The 21,172-nt window shown below is 46.4% G+C and overlaps 1 protein-coding gene across 8 annotated transcripts in view; it reads right to left on the reverse strand.

The window, feature by feature from the left end:
* LOC111252225 (uncharacterized) overlaps positions 1-21,172 on the reverse strand; it is a 180,061-nt gene that overhangs the window by 58,882 nt on the left and 100,007 nt on the right. For 3 of the 8 annotated variants that reach the window (XM_086993744.1, XM_022809701.2, XM_022809700.2), the window contains exon 3: positions 9,199-9,375. The exons of 3 other annotated variants lie outside the window; for them this stretch is intronic. The gene's annotated coding sequence lies outside the window, so the exon portion shown is untranslated. Of the gene's footprint in view, positions 1-8,960; positions 8,981-9,198; positions 9,376-19,725; positions 19,870-21,172 lie in introns of all 8 variants that reach the window. 2 more of the 8 variants (XM_086993743.1, XM_086993745.1) reach the window with 2 other exon arrangements.

A 21,172-nucleotide genomic window follows, 5' to 3' on the forward strand; every position in this document is an offset into this window, starting at 1 on the left:
CGTGGAACCGAATAACGTACGAACGACTAACGTTAACGATGGCTCAGGCTCCGTAAAGTGACTAGATATTCGTATTGCCGCTTCTCCGCACCAGGAAAAGCAAGAAGACACTGCATCAAAGACACTGCATTCAACTCGACCAGTAGTTGTTGTGGCTAATGGTGCTGCCTCTTCTGTTCAGATCGTCTATGACGATTTCCCTGGCCAACGTTCTCTGGGACGGTAACGGAGGGTTCGAGTGCAGCACACTTGCATGGCGTACATGCACGATCATGAAAGCACGCAAGCACTATTGGCTGTACCAGCAGTATTTGTTGTTCTAGTACAAATCAGTACATTACAAGCAAGCTCATCATCGCATTGTCAGCTGTAATCACAAATGATGGGTGTATGGTCGACTTAAGCGGCCGCGTACATTCTCACACGATTTGATAATAACGTACAAGATAGATAGATGCATGTGTATGACTCAGACTAGCCACCATAGCCTCGTAGTCATATACCGAAGCGAAGTCATCTAGCGCGGGTGGCGACAACCGAAGCCAATCAGCCATCGCGAAGCTCCACCTGCCCAATGATGATGAGGTTGACTGATGCTGCTACTGGTGCCGTTGCAGCACGGGTGTGGGCTGTTCCTCCTGTATTTATAATAGGTTATTGATCTTTGTTGTATCTCAACCTAATGACGGCTATTTTCAGTCGTCTTAATCATCAACGGACGATACGTTAGCACCGCCACGCCGTACTTTACGCAATCTTCTTCGTCGAATGAAACATCTAGAGCGGCATCGATGTTATCGAATGATAAGGATCTTATCGAATAGAAACGTTGCCCGTCCAGTTGTGTGTGTGTGTGTGTGTAACATTAATACAGGCACGGTAAGTCACATACGAATATGTAAACCGTACCGTTCGGACATGGACGTTGACCAAAAACAACCAACACATCGGATCGAAATCGAACAGCTATAAAGTGATATCAAGCCGCCTGACAGCCACACCACGATGTGGCACGAGCTGGGCCGTTACACCAGCGCAAGTCTGTACACGTGGCGCGAAAACAGTGGCGTCGTCGACGACGACAACGACGTCAGGGTGTTGCAAGCTGCCGCCGCCGCCGCCGTTGCTGCTGGCAGCTCTGATGTCCATCGGCGTCCATCGAATGATGAGGAGTCGAATTGAAGCCGAAGACGAAAATGAAGAAGACAAAGAACAACTACAACGAACATCAGCTGTCCAAAGGACTACAAGCAACGACGGCGGCGGAATGAAAGTGAACGATAAAAAAGCAGCGGGTCCTTTTCCGCTTCTTTCCATTTGTCGCTGCTGCTGCCGCGGCGGCTGCTGCTGCTGCTGCTGCTGCTGCTCGGAACGTGTTGATGTTTTTTGTTGGACTTATCGCTACTAACGTTGTCGTGTGGTACGTCAATAGCCGACGTTCCTGGTCGTGCTGTTGCTGCTGCTGCTGCCTATGCCGTAGTCGCTCGTGACGGTGACGGTAGCATTCGTCCAATGGGACCAAATGATCTGTTCGTCCTGTCCTATACGGTCCCTGTGTATAGCATGCAGTGCGGCCACGAGGGTAAATCGCCCGGCAAGTAGCATGGTAAACCAACTTTATTAACAGGAATAGTAAAGCGCCCCAGTACCTCAACAATAACAACATCAACTACACAATTACGCGCCGTCTCGCTGATGCGCGGCAAAAAACGAATATATATATATATATATATATATATATGCCGTTGAATGTCTTTTCGCTGCTTTTTATTAGTTTGCAAGGACTGATCGAACAGCAGGGCTTGCAAAGGACGTTGCGCGTGTCGTGTTTCTGCTGTAGATATCGCTTCGTAAGCGGGCATTGTAATAGTTATCGTATTGCCGTGATAAGTAAGTATAAATCTCTCTACAGCTACGCCGTTTTATCAGTGTTCGTCAATCCGATAACGTATGCACACTCTGACGGGGCAGAAGGTTCGCAAATAAGGGATGAAAATGACACGCATAATATAAGTAGCTGTGTAATTGTAGGACATAGTACTTTGGAGCGATCCTGATTCAGGCAACAGGTCGGCCAGGTAACCACAATGGGTTGCCACATAACAATACGTTCGTTGACAGAAGTATATAACGCTGATTGTGCGTTGTCCTTAGCTGTTATATCCGGACAAAGCACTTAATTAGGTATAAGGATTACAGACGTTTGACGACTGTTTGAAAATGGCAAAGCTATCACTTGTGAAAAAAGGACTCTTGTGCGGCGGGATCCATACTAAAACATACGCTTTGAAAATAATATGTGTTCTTGATTTAACTAGTCGTCCAACAGTAACACCCTATTCGAAGCGGTCATACGTTTACTTTTAGCCAGATAAAATCTTCCCGAGTTCGCTAGCGTTGCGGGTCCAATAAAAACTCATTCCATCACAGCGAACGCGCCTATCGCATCTATCAGAAGTTCTATAAACGCACTAACACGAACATCAATTCTCGTTTAGCTGGCGTACACGAACGTACATACAACAGCACCTTGGGAAAGTCGTTCGAAAGGAGCATCGCATTAGATAAACGCTGCGCAGGCAGGATGCGCTCATCTTTAGGCAGATGCGTCCTAGCTCCGGGTCTGGCCATGATCAGCGGTAGAATGGCCGGCAGAATCAGCCAAGCGCACGGTGGCGGCAGCCTCATAGACTGTGCGCCGCCAGTGATACAATGAAAAGATGCCGCTACTTCGACGAGGAACCACAGCTAGCGCTACGAACCGTACTGGAGTAAATTAGTCTGGCAGCCATTGGCCGACCGGGTGACATATACAACCTATATCGCTACCGTTACAGAAACAAAATGTTGACCCACCGCCACCGCCACGCCACAACCGGATACACTTCCGCCTTGCTTCGCCTCTTCCAGTCGCTGAGCATTGTCAATGGCGGCTGAGCGAGTCAAGCAAGCGGCACATAAAGAAGCTATCCATAGCAAGCACGCTGATGGCGTACCGGTGACGCGCACGGCGGAGCTTCAGTGGTACGCCATTCCTATACGTGATACGTTATATGATAAAAACAACTTCGAACATAGCTGACGTCGGAGTCTGAAAGGAGCACATTGGCACATCCAATTCATCAATTTTCTTAGCACTTCTGGCCTTGCTGCTGTACGAGTATGTCCTCCGTATGGTATAGCATCAAAAACTTGCCCGTACTAGAAGGTCTAACCGGGCTTATTTGGATTCTGTCCAATATACCTATAAATCATAACAATATTCCTTAGCAACAATTTGCCAAGGACAACCACTTGCAATGCAAATTTCAGAGTTGACCGTCCGTTTATGAGGCAGCGCGCTCAGAGATGCGCATCCGCTACCCAGAGCACGCCCCCCTTAGATCATACTATGTATTATATTAATAACGTACTTGTGATGTACCAGCTCTGCGGACGTCTTCTGCGGTCTTGCCTTTAGTATATCAATTATCACGTTTTTGTAACGATATATTTGAAGAAGCAAGTGATTTCACGACGCTCACCTGCCTATTGCAGTTGGTAAATGGCGCAAAACAGGCATGCATTCTAGATATGATCTCAATATAAATCAATATCAGAAATTTTGAGCAGTACTCGTCTATCCTGCATTGTTTATAATGCTAGTGAAGATCATTATTTAACGATCAATATTTGCTCAGTAGTTCACAACTCTTCTGTTATTATACCTCCTTTAGACTGAAGCCCAAGATATTTTAAGTATTGAAAAGTAGGTACTTTAAATAGCAAAAAAAAAGAAAGGTCAAAATCGTTTTTTCATGCGTAGTGGGTGTTTTCTGACATACAATTGCTATCATCAATACCTATGACACATATATGTGTGTGTGTGTGTGTGTGTGTGTATATCATTTAGCAGACGACACACACACGCGCGCACATTCATATGCGACTTAAGGTTGACATATAGCAGCTTAGCGGAAGAAGCCATCGTCACGCGATTATTAGCTGATCTTGACGGCGCTGGAAACCGCCGTCGCTACGCACATCAACAGAAAAGTATGTATATTTATACGTCCATAGAGAAATGGTCTTCTCTGTTCCATTTGAATGTCTCGCTGCAATGCACCACACCGAACAACGTGCATCTATGTACTGTCGATGCTAGAAGGGCAAAGGTACAAAAAAAGGGCGGGCGGACCGAGCCGTATTGGCAAACTTTTTCTGTTTCTGTGGCAACGTTTTCTGCGGAGGAGAAAATTGTGACGAAGACGCCACAAGAACTGCGAAGGGCCGATCGAGCACTCTCTCTCTGTCGTTCTTCCTGTATTGCAATATACGAATACGTTCCTGTTATAGGGCCACATAGCGCAACTCTACAAACTACTAGGCTCAATACTCGCTCACAAAAACCTGCAGGGCCGCAGGACGATCGGCTCCTCCCGATTGGCTGTTCAGGATACGACGAGGTATATAAATCCAGCATCAGCTTCAGACAACAAACAACAAAGAGCGACCGCTATCACTGCAGTAGCCTTATAGCTGTCGTTCCTGTTTTGGTCATACCCGTAGCGTCCGTAGAAGTTACACGATCACTACCAGCACTAGCGGCATTGCGGAATCGATTGGCGATGGACGCTGAAACTATCCAAGGCCGAAGCAAGGAGGGGCAGACGTCGCCGGCAGCAACAAAGCAAACAGGCGATCAGCAACCGCGCACTTGCAGCGGCAAAGGGGTAATGGGGCAATTGGCCGGCCATCGAGAAGGGCCTTTATTATGGCATCGACAACTGCATCAACAACAGCATCGCGCAGCCAGTACACCGCGACGAACGATCGTTGAACGAATGGAAGAATCCTGAGTCATCATCATGTACGCCATTATTGGCCCCCGTCGGTGGTGGCGGTCGACTTTGTCGTTTCTGCCGCCGTAAAGGACATCTTCAACGGTAGCATTCGCAGTGGCTGGGCAGTGACACTGGTGTCAGGCCAAGCAGTGGCCCCTGATCACTCCTGGCAGGACTCTCGCGTTAGCGCGTCCCGAGCCATGAGTGGCGAGGCGCTTTGGTAAAACGGGAAGGAGGGGATGGGGGGAGCGTGGCAACGGTATGAGCGGTGCTGTAGTCAAAGCGCGTGGGTTGTGCCGGTAGCTTGCCGCTGGTGTTGCAGCTACTACTGGTTAATGACCATCGCCCTATGTGTATTATTACTAGTTCTACTGCTGCCGCTGTGTACAACTAGTGGTACTATGGCGTCGTCAACCTTTGATTTACCGAAGACGTCGACAAGGAAAACAACTGAGGTTGACCATCGACCCACAAGCCAACTAAGCGTTGTTATTGGTGAGGACTTCATTTGATGGTCGACCAATCGGTCGGGCGATGATGGCCGCTAACTGGGTTACGCAGGCAGGACGCAGCGAAGGGCCAACAAATTACGAAGCCGGTGGCGCTCGATTAAGTAGTTGAACAGCAATCAGGCACAATAACAAAAAACATACGTATAAGAAAAGCAGATTTGTCGGTCTTCGTCAATCCGCCGGTTTGTAACATGGCTTTTTTCGATGTGCTGCTTATCGATAATCAAATCGAATGTTAAGACAGTGACAACAATTACGCGTCGAAGTCCTGCTTATTTGGGGGGTATGTCCTCAGGACGATAGCACTGTAGATGTTTCAGCAGCGACAACGTACGTTTTACGTAACGCTGGCGTAGTTCGTGAAAATGAAGTCAGTTTTACTAAGGGGCAGAAGGGAGCTGAATAGCCGTCTTACTATAACTTTGAATCTTCTTTTGTTTTTCGCATACGACTCGTTTATTTGAACAACCCGACTAAATAATATTCTTTATTGTCTCAAGCCAACGAGATGGGTTCGGAAGTTCTTCGTTGCGCGCTCCATCTCCATCTACCGTTAATCTATTGGCTTTTCCGGTCCAAACCGCGCAGCCATAATGGGATTCCGTTACGTAACGTCCAGCCTGCGGTAATGCTGCTACGATCGTCGTCATACACAGCCTACAACTTCTACGGCAGATAACGTAAACGACAAGCAAACAGAGCGGTAACACATTCATTAGTGTCAACCGGCCATACCTCGGATATTAGGCAGCTTTGTCTGTTCCTTTCTACCGTAAAAGTAAGTTCCAACGCCGATAGGTCGACATTTGTAACACAAGTGTCTGCCTGAAAAGTTGGCGTTACATTATTTGTCAAAAAAACAACCGCCAGGAACCGGCAGTGGCCTGACTCAAAGCGGTACCGATCGCGTGGCGCTGTTAACGAGACGCAAATTGTATTGTTGTCATTATCTAACTGGGGAAAGTTTTGCATGGCTTAATAACATGATGCGACGCTGCTGGCATTTCAAAGACATTGAAATGGATAATGGTACAAGCCGGTCCCATCATTTGCGGTGCTGCTACCCCTGCTGCAGCAGACGGGTGCCTTAAACACAGCGGGGATGAAAAAGACAATCTGGGAAAAAAACGCTAGAGAATAAAGAAGACAGGCACACACGGTCCAATACGCATTGATGTCTATTATGAACCGTATAATAGCTGATATAGCAACTGGACATGTACCAATAATAATCGACCATTATAATGAAAGTGATCAGCCCCTTCTGCTGAGACAAGATGTAGGGGCGCAGGGTATGTGCCATTATCAAGATAGGCCACCCAGCGGCCAAAATTTCCAAACGACCGATCGACAGCCTCTCGTAGGTCCTTTTGACGATTCATGATGCTCATGCTTGTCGTCCTGCTGCGCCATGACCGTCACCACACCACGTTTGTACGGCGATGGACTAGCAGCAACAGTAGCGGCGGCGGCCGCTGTCTCGTGGATAACATTTAGCCGCTAGTGGTCACTGGCGTTCGGCCACTGACGCCCCACAACAACGAAAAAAAAAAAGATGCATAGTGCAACGACAACGGCGAAACGGAGAATAAAGGGCGCCAAAACGACGAAGACTACATCAATGAAAGCAAAAGCGCAAAAAAGCGGCAATGCTGACGACGGCGCGATGCTGAACGAACAAGATGACGGCATGCTCATCGTCGTCATCCGATGAGGCAACAAAAATAGCGTTGCAACAATAATTACAACAATAGCAACGATGATAACGAATCAAGCACACACAAACCGAAGGCCGGACAAAGTTGGTCAGGAACAGTAAAGTGAAAACGACTTTAGTGCCACTGGTTGTTATAGTCAAAAATAGAGCGTTGCGCCGCTGCCGTCGCCGCTGGACCTTACAAGGCCAACTAATAGTAAAATTTAATTGCTGGCCCGCAAGCACGTCAACGCTAAAGGGAAGACAAAGAAGAAGCATACGTAACCGTCAAATGCTTGGGCAGGCGAAGAAGAAGATCCTTTTCGATGAATGGCAACGACCGCGACCAGTGCCTGGCGGTTGGTACCGGTAACATCGAAGAAATCGAACGTCTGTCGAACCCCTGTGGGCCTCCAGCGACATTGACAATGGAACGACGATGCAGCAATAAAAAATAGTAACGGACACATTAAATATACGTCAGGCAGAACGCAACTAGAACTGGTAGGCAAATGCCAATACGAGAAAGATAGAAAATTAGATGAACGTTTGACATTGCCTCGATACGTTTCAGCACATAATTACGTATGCAGCAGTATATGGATAGTGTGCTCTAAGTCAGCTACACGAGCGTAGGAAAATAAGAGGTTCAATTTTGCTTGTTATGACGTGCGTGTGCTTTGTGGATGGTGGATCCGATATGACTGGACTAATGTAGCAATGTTCCAATGCCGACAATAGCCCGACCGGCAGTTAAAAAAGATTAACGCGCTATCATGCATTGATAAAGTATAGATAAGAGTTAACTGATTAAAGCATGCCACTCCATCGGAGACCCGGTCCAGCTTACAAGCCGTCCCATTATCTAACCGGACACCTATAGCAGCGACACAACTGAGAGAAGTTGTTTCAAAAAACGAAAAATGACTTTTGGCTGTATCAACTATGATTTATATAGGTAATGATATAATCGCAGCTACTGTTTCTAAATTACCTAAAAACTAATTATTAAATACATTGGAAGCTGATGTATGAACGGCTGCTGTTGCAAGGTGCTGGCGTCGTCACGTGCTCTTGAGGAAGGTATCGGTATCTAACCCGTCTGCTCGAAATCACCCACCGATCAACTGACAAAGAGTTGCAGGCTTCTACATGAATGACATGAAAATAGTGAAACAGCATACGAATATATGCCTCTGTTCGGTCATCCAGGCTATTTTGAACATTTAATGATAACTGTGTTTTTATCCGTTTTTCTTACAACGAAACAGTAGTAACCGTAGCTCCCTTCTGCTTCGGCGTTGCACAAATAGTAGATGACTAATGAATAGTATATATCCGTTCAAGCAGTAGAGTTTAGGTTATGATGCAAATGTGCACAGTTCTGGGCAGAAGAAGCCCTTCTGGGGCTTGAGCCCCAGGTCAAGTTCACGACTCGGGTCGCCTCGACTTCAGTTGAATCGAAAACCATCTCATCATTGGTAGACCCGACAGCGGAACAAGCGGTAGTTGCAGTAGCCACTGCCACCGTCGCCGTCGTCGTAAATGTCGGTAGCAACCAGATGATCCGGTGGCTCTCGCTCGGCTGAATGGATGAAGCAGACAGTGGTCGTGGGTCAAGTCGGGTCAGAAGCCAATAGAAGCAGCGTCAATGGCAGCCCAACAAGTCACGTCATTCACGTCTACCTGCGGTTCCGAAATTAAGCAGACAGACAGTAATACAGCAGCCGACAGATAAGAGAAATAGCCCGCAACAAACAAGCACGCGTATAAGAGGCAACAGAAGATGCGACTTGCTTCCGGAGCAGCGCTGTTACTAAAAAAAGGACAAGAACGGACAGCAGTGAAAGAGAGATACAAATATTGTTGTAATCAATCTGGCGAGGTATGCACAACTGTCAAGGGATCAGCACAGAACGGAAGTCATACCATGCGCATGTATTATGGCACTGAAATTAAAAGAAAAAGATCAGGAAGTTTCATCGTGTTAGGTACCTCGTTGTTAAGAGAACGAACATTCGATATCCGGCAATGACATTTTAGGCTGTCCAGAGGTTGTTGTTGTTAGGCGCTTGTTAATAGGTTTCACCGGCTTTGTACCTAGGGACGTCCAGATATTGAGACAAGTATTACACGTCAGAATCTATCTGAGACTGGGCTGATTTACCTTTTTTTCTTCATTTGTTCCAGTTATGTCTCAGTGATCCGCTTAAATGAAGCTCTGCTTAGCGATCGACTCCTTCATTCGTTCAGGGAAGAATCGTTGCAGTGAGCTGAGCCGCAGACTTTACCAAATTGTTGTGAGCAACACATTGGTAAGCAGCATTGATCATACAGGTGAGTCCTGAAAAGCACAGAGAAATCGTAAATCTCATTCTAGCTCACGGTATCTGCAGGCCTTTTCATAGAAAAAGGCGACATTATGCCCGGGCCGGACTATATAACTCCAGTCCGCCAGAGCCGACCCACGAGACTGTGTTGCCGGCGCTTCACCGTTATATATCTTTTGTAATAGACACAGCAGTCGCAAAAACAAGAGCAGCTTTGATAGCAGCGCGTCATGAGCGTCGAAAGCGGCACAGGAAGGGACCATTGTGCAGCACTGTCGCATGCGCGTCTAAACGACACTTCACCCTTTTATGCATATATGATATCTAGTATCGTCGTAGGGATCTGAGGTAAATGCGAATGCCGAGAACCCGCCGCAAGATAACTAACGCAGCTCAATACTGTTGGTGTCTCCGTCGAATGTGGCGGGTACCTCACCGCAATTACGGGCGGGTCGGTGGTCCGGTCGGGCAGGGCCGCCGTACGCCATAATAGAGTGCTACTGAGTACCAAGGGCCGTCAGCGACTTCGATCTTCGATGAGGGAAGTAATATTGATGGGATGGCTTGCAAAACGGGATTTAGTTGCCATCTGGCGATAGATGGGGGGCATATATTATTGGAATATAGTAGCTGCAGAGACAGGGACAGTAGCGGCAACTGCGACGTCAAACGCCACAGAACAACAACAGCAACAACGTGATCGTCACTACAAACGGCGGAATCAACAGCAGGCAGTACTGCTATGTAAAAGGGGCGAACACCTGGAGCCTCGTCGCCAGCAGCAACACTTACGACCCCAACATCATCATCATCATTGCCATCAGCGTCACCAGCCCAAATGACAACACAACCAAGATCAGCAGCGGCAATGACAACAACAACAACAACAATCCGCTAGGCAGAAATTGGCTCCCAGAACAACACTTTGAACAGCAGCGACAGCTTACGCAGACGAAAGGAACCCAATGCGCGACTGATTTCGCGGCCAGGTCGGGCTGCCATTCGTGGCTACTAGTACATCGAATATAAAGTGCCTACGGAAAAGGCTGATGTTGTCTGACCGTCGGTCGATCGGTCGGTCGCTAGTTGACACTGCGGCTTGTCGCGCTGCCGTTGATCACGAAGCGACGGTGATAACAACGAATAAGGTCTTATTACGCAGCGGAACGTAGGAAAGGGGCTCCTAGAAAATATTGTGCATGTACTACTCTTGCCCCAGCGATTGAATTGGCTTGTTATTCCAGTCGCTGCCCTAGTGAGATACTAGCGTCATTTTCAGTGTACCGCATACGCTGTCATCGTCGTAGCTACGGTCGAAGCGATAGGTAATACAACCCGTCTGGTCACTGAAAGAAAGACTGCTATTGCTTAGTTTGTCGGTTAAGAGTGTTTCTTGCTTGTGGTGAGATGGTCGCAGTAGGTCGCTATTGATCGATGCAAGCAGAGAAAGCCAGTCGGATGCGGGGACTCTGGGGTAGTTGCGTCTATTAGTCGATTGACGCAGGATAGATCAGTGCCGCTGCCAGACGCGACGACAACGGGCACAGCGGTAGTGTGAGAGCGGCATCAGCACTAGTCAACCATTACGATAGCAATAACAGTAATAATAGAAGCAGCAGCAGCAGAAGCAGCGGTTGAACGCAAACAAGAAAGAAAGACGAAGTGGCCGACCTTTATATGAGCTTCAGAGTGAAGACACGAACGGAACTTCGGAAGGAAGTTGAACTTCTTTTTTTTTTTGTCATTACTTCTCGTTCGTGCCGCCTGTTTTGCTTTAGGCTAGATGCTAAAAGACGCTAGTAGTCGACCATAACGGCAAATTATGCATCGCCTCCGTCGCAATTTAAATGTGTACGTTTGTATCGGCTTTGGTATCCTGCCACTGCTAGAGATACTATATTTACTATTGTAATCATCATCAGCATCGTCGTTCTCATTAGCATGTTTAACATAACACGACGTCCTTATTACATACATGATATATATATATATACATTGGCTGCTGGTATTCTTTGTTTAACAAAAGATTTGTTTTTATTTTATCTTTCGGGCGGCCTTTTGAGCGAATTTGCTTTAAGGGTGTTTATCTTTTTCGAAGTAGCGGACAATTCGACAAATTGAAGCTCTATGAGGAAACATAGTTTATATTTTCGTCATACCTAAGATTAATGTTTTGATCATCGAAGGTGATTACCAAAGGTCGAAAAGTTCATATCGTATTGAAGTTCGTTCTTAGTTCCAATTTTTAGTTCTTAACGATCTGTGCGACAACAGAAGAGGCCGACGCTTACGGCAAGCATTTATAGCTAAAAAATCCATTGTGTGAATGTATAAAAACAAAAATCTATCAGCTCAAGTCCAACCCGGTATTATTGTTATTATGTTAGGAAATACAAAGCCGCAAATCTTGGAGCCGCAAATCTATGACGGAGAGAAATCGTTTTTTTCGGCCAGTGACGAGTAAACAGACCTTTATTAATGCCAATAAAGAGAAAGGAAAACACTGAAATGAGCTTGCATCAGGTGCGTCCGATGGTATCAGGCTTCTTTTACGCACGCATTGTATTCCATAGGTAAAATAATTATCACAATAACTTAACATGTACTTTAACAAAAAAAAATACAGTATCTTCTATCGTTGGTAGTTTTATTTCCGAGTAATATTACTGAGATAAATTTTTTTCATAATAATATAAATAATAATAAAGTCTATGCATCCATTTTATTTTCTTTAATATACACAAACGTTCCTTGTTCGCTATCCAAACGCTCAGTTTGTTGGATACGCTAAATCTCGTGGGAGGACAAGCGGATAATAACAAACCAATAGATTCCATGTTCATATCGAAGCGTAGATATATTGTGTAACACTACTTATCGTTTTTGCCTATCTCACATCAAGAACTTACAATAAAAAAAAAACAAAAAATTGTCATATACAGATTATAATTTAATGTTATTTACAGCTTTTTTCATTAGAGTACCTTAATGGCGCCAGCCATAAATACATGGCACACTTTACAGAACGTCTAAATAACGTTATTAAGTGCGCACAGTTTGTTATCTCGACGGATTCGTCTCGTTCTCGTTGACTCACTTTTTATCTCACTGCGCTAAATAATCGTTACGTGGCATCAGCATCACGTCTACTAGCTTTCTCAAGGCACGCCACCGAACACGTCGTTCATCTGTAACATCTATTCTGGATATATATATATTAAAATTAATAGGATAAATATCTCACCGAAAGACGAAAAGCTAAACAAAAACTCATTACATTTCTCCCCCTTGTAAGGGAAAAAGTCCCAGTTTCACCTTCACGCATCGAACGATAAGGCTGTGTCTATCTGGCATCAAATACGCAGCGTGGCGGAAGGCCGACCGACCAAAGGGTTCAGCTCAACAGTGACGCAGTCGTATGAAGGCGCGCGACAAAGAACAGTGGTCACCTACTTACAACGGCAGTGGCAGCGGCGGCGGCGGCAGCAGAATCAATATCATCACTCCAGGCTATTGGGTGTTGCCGGCTGTGTCCTTATGGAAGAGCGGCGCTCCCTGTCAGCTGTTGCTGTTCGGGCAAAGTAGGGGTCTGTCGGGGAGCTGCCAAAGTCCAGTTGGGGGGTCTGCGGTAAGGGGCAAGGTAGCGGAGGAAAAGGTAGGGTGGGAATGAACCGGCAAGGACACTGCACATTGGCATCGACCAGCCGCTCATCGATGTGCTGCGCTTCGTCGTCCATCCATGATGGTGCGAATGGGCAGGGCCGTGGGGGCGATTTCATCTATAGAGCAATAGCAAAAGCAAGCGCCCCACAGCGCTCGTGCCACCATTGCGAATCCCTTCGAAATGAACCAAAAACGACGGGGACGATAACAACGACTACGGAAAAAGCGAACGCGAGGACGAAAGTAGCAGCAGCAATAACAACAACAACAGATGGCGATGTTCATCACCGTTATTATTATTGTTGTCGTCGTTATTATCATTGTTGTTGCTGCTGCTGTTTTGGACGTCTTCGTTGTTAATATTATTATTTCGTATTTTCTTGCGCGAACGCGTCGCGCTCTGATTGGCATTGTCCAGATTGCATCACCGCCAGCATCAGGATAGCAATGGCCACCGCCGTCGACCCAGTGCTGTAGCACTGATCGCCACTGGTGATGATGGTGCTAGTGGCGGAGGAGATCAAGCATCGACGGGATCGAGAATCGAGGGGCAGCATCTTGGACGTCGAACAGTGGCGGGCGGGAGGTGAGGGGGGACCCTGCTGCCTCCCGGTATTACACATATTACCTAGATTAGTAGGTAAATCGAAAGATAGATACATGGTCACATAGATGAACAAAATAGCCAGCTACACTTTAGCAAAACTTTCCGTCTTTGCCCAGCCCTGAGAGCAACAGTAACAGCCAACATCAGTAGACAAAAGCGGGCACATACACACGCACAAACTCATTCATACAGACATCATAAACACGAAAAAAAAAACAGCGGTAACGTGCACCAGCACCTGTCTGCCTATGCAGTCACACGCAGCCAAATGTAAGATACAAAGACGGCAACGGCAACAGCTATGGCCGTTGCGTCAATGACGACGAAGAACTGCAACGTAAACAGCGGCAACAATAACATTAACGTCGTGGCAGGCACGCGGTTGCCGGTGCTGGTTGGTAGAAACTACGAACATAGACAGATAAGCAGACAGAGCTGAATCTGTCTGCAATCAATATATAAGAATAATGGCGGTAACAACGAAAAAACGTGAGAAAATATCACTAGTCAATTCGGGTGGCCACTGCTCAGCTACGGGGCAAGTTATAACAACAGCCTATACAGCTCGTGCAAAATCGAAAGCGTTAACTCGTTAAGCGCCAACAGCTGTACGCTGTTTGTCTTCGGCATGTTCACCGTCACTCTATAGTTGTTGTCAACAATAGCTGCTCGCCAGATAGCCAGTGTCGTCTGAGTCATGTACTATAACCAATATGGCCGTTACTAGAGGAGTTATGTTCTGATGATGATTATCGTGAAAGCTACTGATAGACTGACTTGCTTGCCCTCCCGGTATCCCTAACTCTACCCCACTAACCAATTGGCAGCTTCAGAGGGCAAGCATTCTACTCCCGGTTCCAAAGGCTAGCTTAAAGGAGTGGCAAACACTGGCCAAGGCAACAATAACAACAACCAATGATATGCACGTTAAGTCCTATACAAGTTTACGTTCCTTTCAAGCCACGTAATCCTCCAATTTATTTCTCTCCTATTTTATCTAGTCGCAGTTACAAATGGCACCGTTCTACAATCGTTAGCAGGAAATCGTAGGTGCTGATAACGGCAGCAGCAGGTCTCAAGCTCGAAGGACTCCCAATGTTCCCGGCCAGCTGAGCTGAACCTGAAGGCTGTTACCGGAGGTAAACTGAAGCAAAAGAAGAATTGCTGCACCAGATAACAATTTTATTTGCTCAGCGCCCACTAAGAGATCGCTCCTGAAAGTAACCCTTTCGTTCCTTTCTTATATGATCATTTATCCATGGTTTGGTAACGAACCTAGCAACAATAATGAACGTTAGTTCGCGGACATCCACGCCTCTCCAATAGCTCGTCAAGTGTTCAACTTCGCAGTTATTAGGTTTTTTCATTTGAGTCCTCCTAGGCAGAGCGATGCGCGTAAATGATCAACTTGATACAAGTTCAAAAGTGTTGGTCCAGCATCGTTTGGGGATCCCATCAATATCTAACAGCAACCCCGCTATATAATCCAAACAAGGAATAAATTGTGCTCAATCTAAGACAATCCGATGTAAAGGTTTTCTGTTTAATATATATAATCAAAGTCTGTTTGTCGAAATCGCGCACGTATACGCGACGCATAAACACTATTACAGATTTATTTTTGTCGCACTTGATACAACAATAACACATATATACACAATATTACTATCCGTATTCATTGATTTAACGTCTTGTTAAGCTAGCTGATGGCTTTTCTGCAGCTGTCTGCTGTCTTCACCGCCGATGTTACTCCCATGTCTGATTACATCTCAGCACCGCTCGTTGGTGTTTCGCCAACGAACCCGTAGCCGGCAGCCGCTGGCCGACCATCCGACAAATGAAAAGAAACCCATTGCTGCCGTACGCACCTAACCGCACATGGCCTAATACTGTTCAAAAATCGGCATATGGGGCGTTGCGCCTGTACGTGCGATACGACGACAACTCGCAACGTGTATTTTACCGTTAATGCCCGCTTCACGGCAATCAAACGCATAGTGTGATTGTTATTGCATAGATAGTTGTGGCTGTCATTGCTATTGCCCCTATTTATGCAAAAGGTCCCTTCGATGGACGTCCCGGCAGCGCTACGGTGACAGACCTCCGACCACCTGCCTCGTCAGTGGGCAATGTTGTCTTGTCCGTTGTTATTATTGCCTCGGATTGATCCAATCTGTTGTCTGTTGTGTTCAAAACAATAACAGTCGCAAAAATATAGCAGCGATCGACAATCGATAACCGCCGCTATGGCTGGCGTCGTAAACGGATTCGGAATAATTCATCCCAACAACTACACCCCAGCAAGCACAGATCTACTACAATTTGGTTATCCAGTAGAGATAACGAGGTTAGTTAATATCGGCGCTGATGGTGATACCGTCGAGGTGATGGGCGTCTACGGCGAACAAAAAAACCAATGAAAAGCACATGTCAGTGGGCGAGAGGGCGGACCGGCATTTTATCAACAACAACTGATTACAGGTATCACCTAGCAGTACCTGCTCGTCACTCCCCATGTCAAGCAAAAACTACAAAATGACACTATAAGAACTTACGGTAAAATCTGACGAGAACTTTCACACATTCACATTTTGATTGCACCAGAACATTACGGCGCGGCGATCAAGAGGGTGGGAGGGGTTTCAAGTAGTTCGGTGCAAGACGTTGCATTTCCTGTCGACAAGACGCAAGTCAGTGGGAGAAGAGCACCTTAGCAATTGCCTGGGTCATACTGCCTAGGATATCAGGATATTTCGTATGTGTCAGCTAGGCACGATTTCTAAAACCCTTTGCCATTCATCCTCGTCCTGACTTCATCGTTTCAGCGGCGTCTCTAAGTCAGTGGGCTCGGATAAGCAAAATCAATTAGACATGATAACTAAAATAAGTTAAGTTAACTTATTCATTAATATTTTCAATGATGTCTTTTTCCAATACATTCGGCCGTTCGACTGTGTTGATCGCTTGCTTTGCTTTTTTCTGTTTCAAATCGTTGTCACCGTCACCGAGATGATTCCGGCCGAGCGCATCTGTCCTGTGGTAGCAGCATACTGTTTCTGCTTTATGTTGAATAGGTGATAGAGGAATTGAACGTTAGGCTCAAAATAACAGCTAGTCATCATGGTGAGGGCCAATTTGGCATCCTGCTGCGGTTGTTAGCTGTGCGAAGATGTAATCACCTTTGATTTTTACGGTGTCTTGCTAATACAACAGAGGCCAGCCGTAATGATGACGGATACGGCGCGTCGTGATCAACGGAGAGGAGTTGCAAATGGGATTTTCTTTGCCACGTATTCTGCTCCACTTGTGGCTATGGATGTGATCAGTGCAAAGTCTAAACGCACGCAGAATCCGGCGTGCCTGTACCTAACACATAGGCCGTTGTTAATTTTGCAGATGAATTTTTGTGCAACGACAGTACCAGACTGATCCGAATCACTTCACATGGCTCGATACCGGCAAATATGAACCATTTTGAGAATAAGCCAACGAACTTGGTTTATTTTCCAATCAATCAAGTTCCGATAGGAACGATCGCAGCAGACATACTAAGTTTCAGCGGTGGCTACGTTTGTTATTCGCTAGACATCTTGTGAGTCAAACTTGGTAGTTAACGCGCCTGCGTTATCTGCGCGTCAAATAAAGACCCTTGACAACGATCTGCGCCGTTACCACATCTTCTGAATCGGTGCTTCTGACTCGATGAGACCCCCAATCTGACGTTTGTTCTTTACTGCCAGCAGCAGGAAGCCCGGTGAGTTCAGTATAGTATTCTATATGCGAACCGAGCGCCACCGTTGTAGAGTAGTTCCGATAAAAAAAGTGCGTCGACGCCATTGAAGAATGGACGTTATAAGCAGTCACAACAAAAATGAATAATCTATTGGCAAGCACCGTTACAAAGCTGTGTTGTCTTGTGCCCACACAAGCGTGCCCAGAACACACTGATTGCGCCATTTGTGGAGCCGAACGCCACAGTGGGTCATACTGCACTACTAATCCCTGGTTGCAGTTGTCTTTGTCGTCAGTGGATAATGATGACGATGCTAAATACATCGATCATCAGTGCGTCTACAATGTGCCCCTGTGTGCGCCACCATATTTCTGGGCTGTACGTGGAATCGTTTTTACTGCCGCCCTCTTGAGGGCACCTTTCGCTACTACTCAGGGTGAGCGTGAGTTCAGTTAGTTTGTCGTACAGACATTCATGATGATCACCATGATGATTCAGTGGCAATCACAAGAGGCTTCAATGTGACCGGCAGCAACAAATACCCGTCATCACAACAACAGCAGCAGGAAGATAATGAATAAACGGGTTCTTAAAATGATTTAGCTATGTTTACGACCGCGGTAATTATCGTATCGTCGATACGATACATAGAAATGATCCAGGATGGATGCCGTTCCCTACAGCCTCATACCTAGAAACTACAAAATGTCTTATCGCTATGTATTTGAGCACAGTGTCTTCTGAAATATTTAGTTTTCATTTTTCTTGCAACCGTGTACCCAGTGCACGTACATCAGATGCACTAGGTCGTGTTCAATTGACCTTCAGTACGAGCATTCATCCTTCACGGCGTTTTAGCCTCTTTTGATCGTACGAACACCCACCTGACTCGACCTCAACTCATTGGTAAATATAAAAAAAATATTCATAGATCTAGCAGCTCAGCTGAACTTCACAGCTATTCATGATGAGAGCTTCACTATGCTTGATTTACGGAACAGAATCCGTGTTTCATAACGGAATCCCTCCCGTCGACTCGTTCGAGCGGCATGCGTCCAAGAGGTTTGATGAGATAACCTGGGACTACACACCTATCTCAGTACCGTCTATCTACGTCCAATGTTCCGATATAGCCAATGGTCAAAACCGAATTGCACAAGTTGGCATACATCTCGGCACCTACGTATCTATGCAGTCAACAGATACTGACATACTGACACAATGAATGAATCGTCGTTATCGCCGAAGAACAGAATTCTGCCATTCCGCTAAACAGGTCAGAGCGCCGCTGCCAGCTATACGATGCAAGCGAAACAGACGACTGAGGAAAAAGCGCGCCAATTTTGTATTGAATTTATGTACTCACAACCGAAAAGTTGTACTAACAGAAGCACCTGAAGGGTCGATCAAACGCATTTGGATGGCAACGATTCGTTAAAATTTGACCGTGCACCCAAAAGCAACGCGGGTGTCTTCGGATTATGGCCAACACCACACAAGCGATGTTCGATGAACGTTCCGTACAAGCAATAGAACAACACAAGTTGACAAATGCATGTCTGAGTGTGACAGATGGAGGCGGATCTGAAGAGTAATGCTAGAATTAGAAACAGCAGCTGTGTCAGGCCGATTTGCCTAGAATATCGGCGAATCTTGACCGACGAGTATGAGAGGAATTCATTAATGTAGCGTAGTCGACGAGCAGTATCTGACGTCGATGCTAACGCCAACGCTACGTAAAGCTAACGGCGCTTGTAGCGATGCAGGCGGAAACTCATAATACGCTCATGATATGCTTGCTGGGTCGCCTATCGCGCGAATGTATGTGGCTCCGTGTAATGTACTGCCACCATTATCCTGTTGTGCTCATGCTCCGTATTAGGCTCGATCGCCAGTCATGCTGTGCCCGTACAATCGTCGGTAGCGAACTGGAACCGGTCGGTGCCGTAAATCTGAACTCAACGGATTTCAGCGTCAGTTCGCCTGATGCGATCGCCTAGGGGGATCCACCGCTACAGCAGGTTGCTGCTATCTGTTTCACAAATATGTTGCCAGTTTGTGCTCTCGAGACTCTTGATTACTTCTCGGCTGCGTCCCTGGCCGCTACCAGGCTGAATCGTATCATGTCGATTGCAGAATACAGGCCACGTCCTTCTAGGCTAGAACAGTTCAGTGGGTAATCGGCTATCGTCGAGGGCGCATGCCGGTTGCACTGCGCTGAAAATCCGACGGTGTGGCTTTTTGAATAGCATTGTTGAAGCCATGAACGAAAACGTAAATTGTTGACTAGCATCGTCACCTATACGCTACACAATGTATGTGCGTGTCGATTAATTCCTATGTGAGCGATTTACTGGTTACCGTCTGTCGTACGCAATTTCACGAGTGATGGCGTTCATCGGCCAGGCCTTCCTGTCCGGCTCTCGTTTGCCTGTCCCGAGAGCGTCGACGAGGTAGTATGCCGCGACGACAATTGACGCCAATGACGACGACGGCGGCGAATACCTAAAATAATAGCAGATACGCTTATAGCAGTAATACTGTTTCGAAGAGCGCTGTCAGAATTGTAGGACAAGGCGTTTGAACTAATGGCATGTTGCTTTCTTCCGTTGGACAAATCCTGCAGCAGCAGCAGCAGCAGCAGCAAGATGTGAAGCGGCCTAACTTCTACAGATCGTTACGGCCGTAAGGACAGTAAAACTTGAACGCCTTAGGCCGAGACGGAGGGAAGACAACGCGGCTCGATACGGTTCAAGCGTTGGCGGTAGCGACGGCAAGGGACAGCGAACGCCACAACGGTCCAAAGCTCTCTTATCGTGGGAGTATTCCCATCATTGAAGAGGCGGCTGATTCAGCCTCACGTTTCCCAAGATAGAAGGACTTTTAGAAGACCTAGAAAGGCGTTAAACAGTAAAACAAAGCTGAAATTTTCAGCTGTTTCAAATTATGACAGGCGAATTTTGACAGTACGCTGACGATGATGATAATGGCTATCTTCTAGTAGAAGAAGATAGTAGTTGCAAACGGTTTGTGAAACATCAGTGCGCGCATTGCGACAACAGCTTCCCTATTTAAAAAGTGTTGGCATTGTTTCTCTATAGAAGGGCGGACAAGGTCGACACTCGGCGTATGTACAGGTGACTATACCCAGCGATGCAAAGGTCGACAACTTGCGTGGTTAGGTTGTTCTGATCACAAATATATTGTATCGAAAGAAATCTCCTTTGACAGGTGTCCATGTGTACTGCCATCTATTAGATGAGCTGAATCCTCAAATTCTATTATAACGTTCCTTTGGAACACTTCGGTCGTAATGACGTAATGTATGAATGAGTGCACAAGTAGTTTTTTTGCCATAACGTTACTATACTCTTGAAGAAGTGATTTTCAAGCTGGGTTGGGTTGAGATGTTGTCTTTGAAGCTTCAACGCTTGTGTCGAAAATGCCAAGTTTTTCTCTTAAATAATATACGCTTGTATAGATATTTGTAGACCTAATCATCTCAACCAGCCAAAAGCACCGGATTTGACCGCGCGTCAGCCACGCGCTTGCGGTATTGCTGACATTTTTTATACGGGATCCGTTGTTGCCAGTGCGATCGGCAAGAGAATAAATGAAGTAGGATTGGTTTGAGTGAAGCACTGCGCACATTGGGACGCGCAGATCTACCTCGATACATCGATATGTTGGAGCTCTGACCACTTGGGCCAATTTTTGAGGGCCAACCACTGCGATCGCCAAGGCAGCCGCCGCTGTTGCTGCTGGTGCCGAGATTTACGGCGCTGGGTGTCAGCAAAAGTAGTAGCGA

The sequence above is a fragment of the Varroa destructor genome, unplaced genomic scaffold, assembly GCF_002443255.2.
Source record: "Varroa destructor unplaced genomic scaffold, Vdes_3.0 BEIS01000006.1, whole genome shotgun sequence".
Taxonomy (NCBI): Eukaryota; Metazoa; Arthropoda; class Arachnida; order Mesostigmata; family Varroidae; genus Varroa; species Varroa destructor.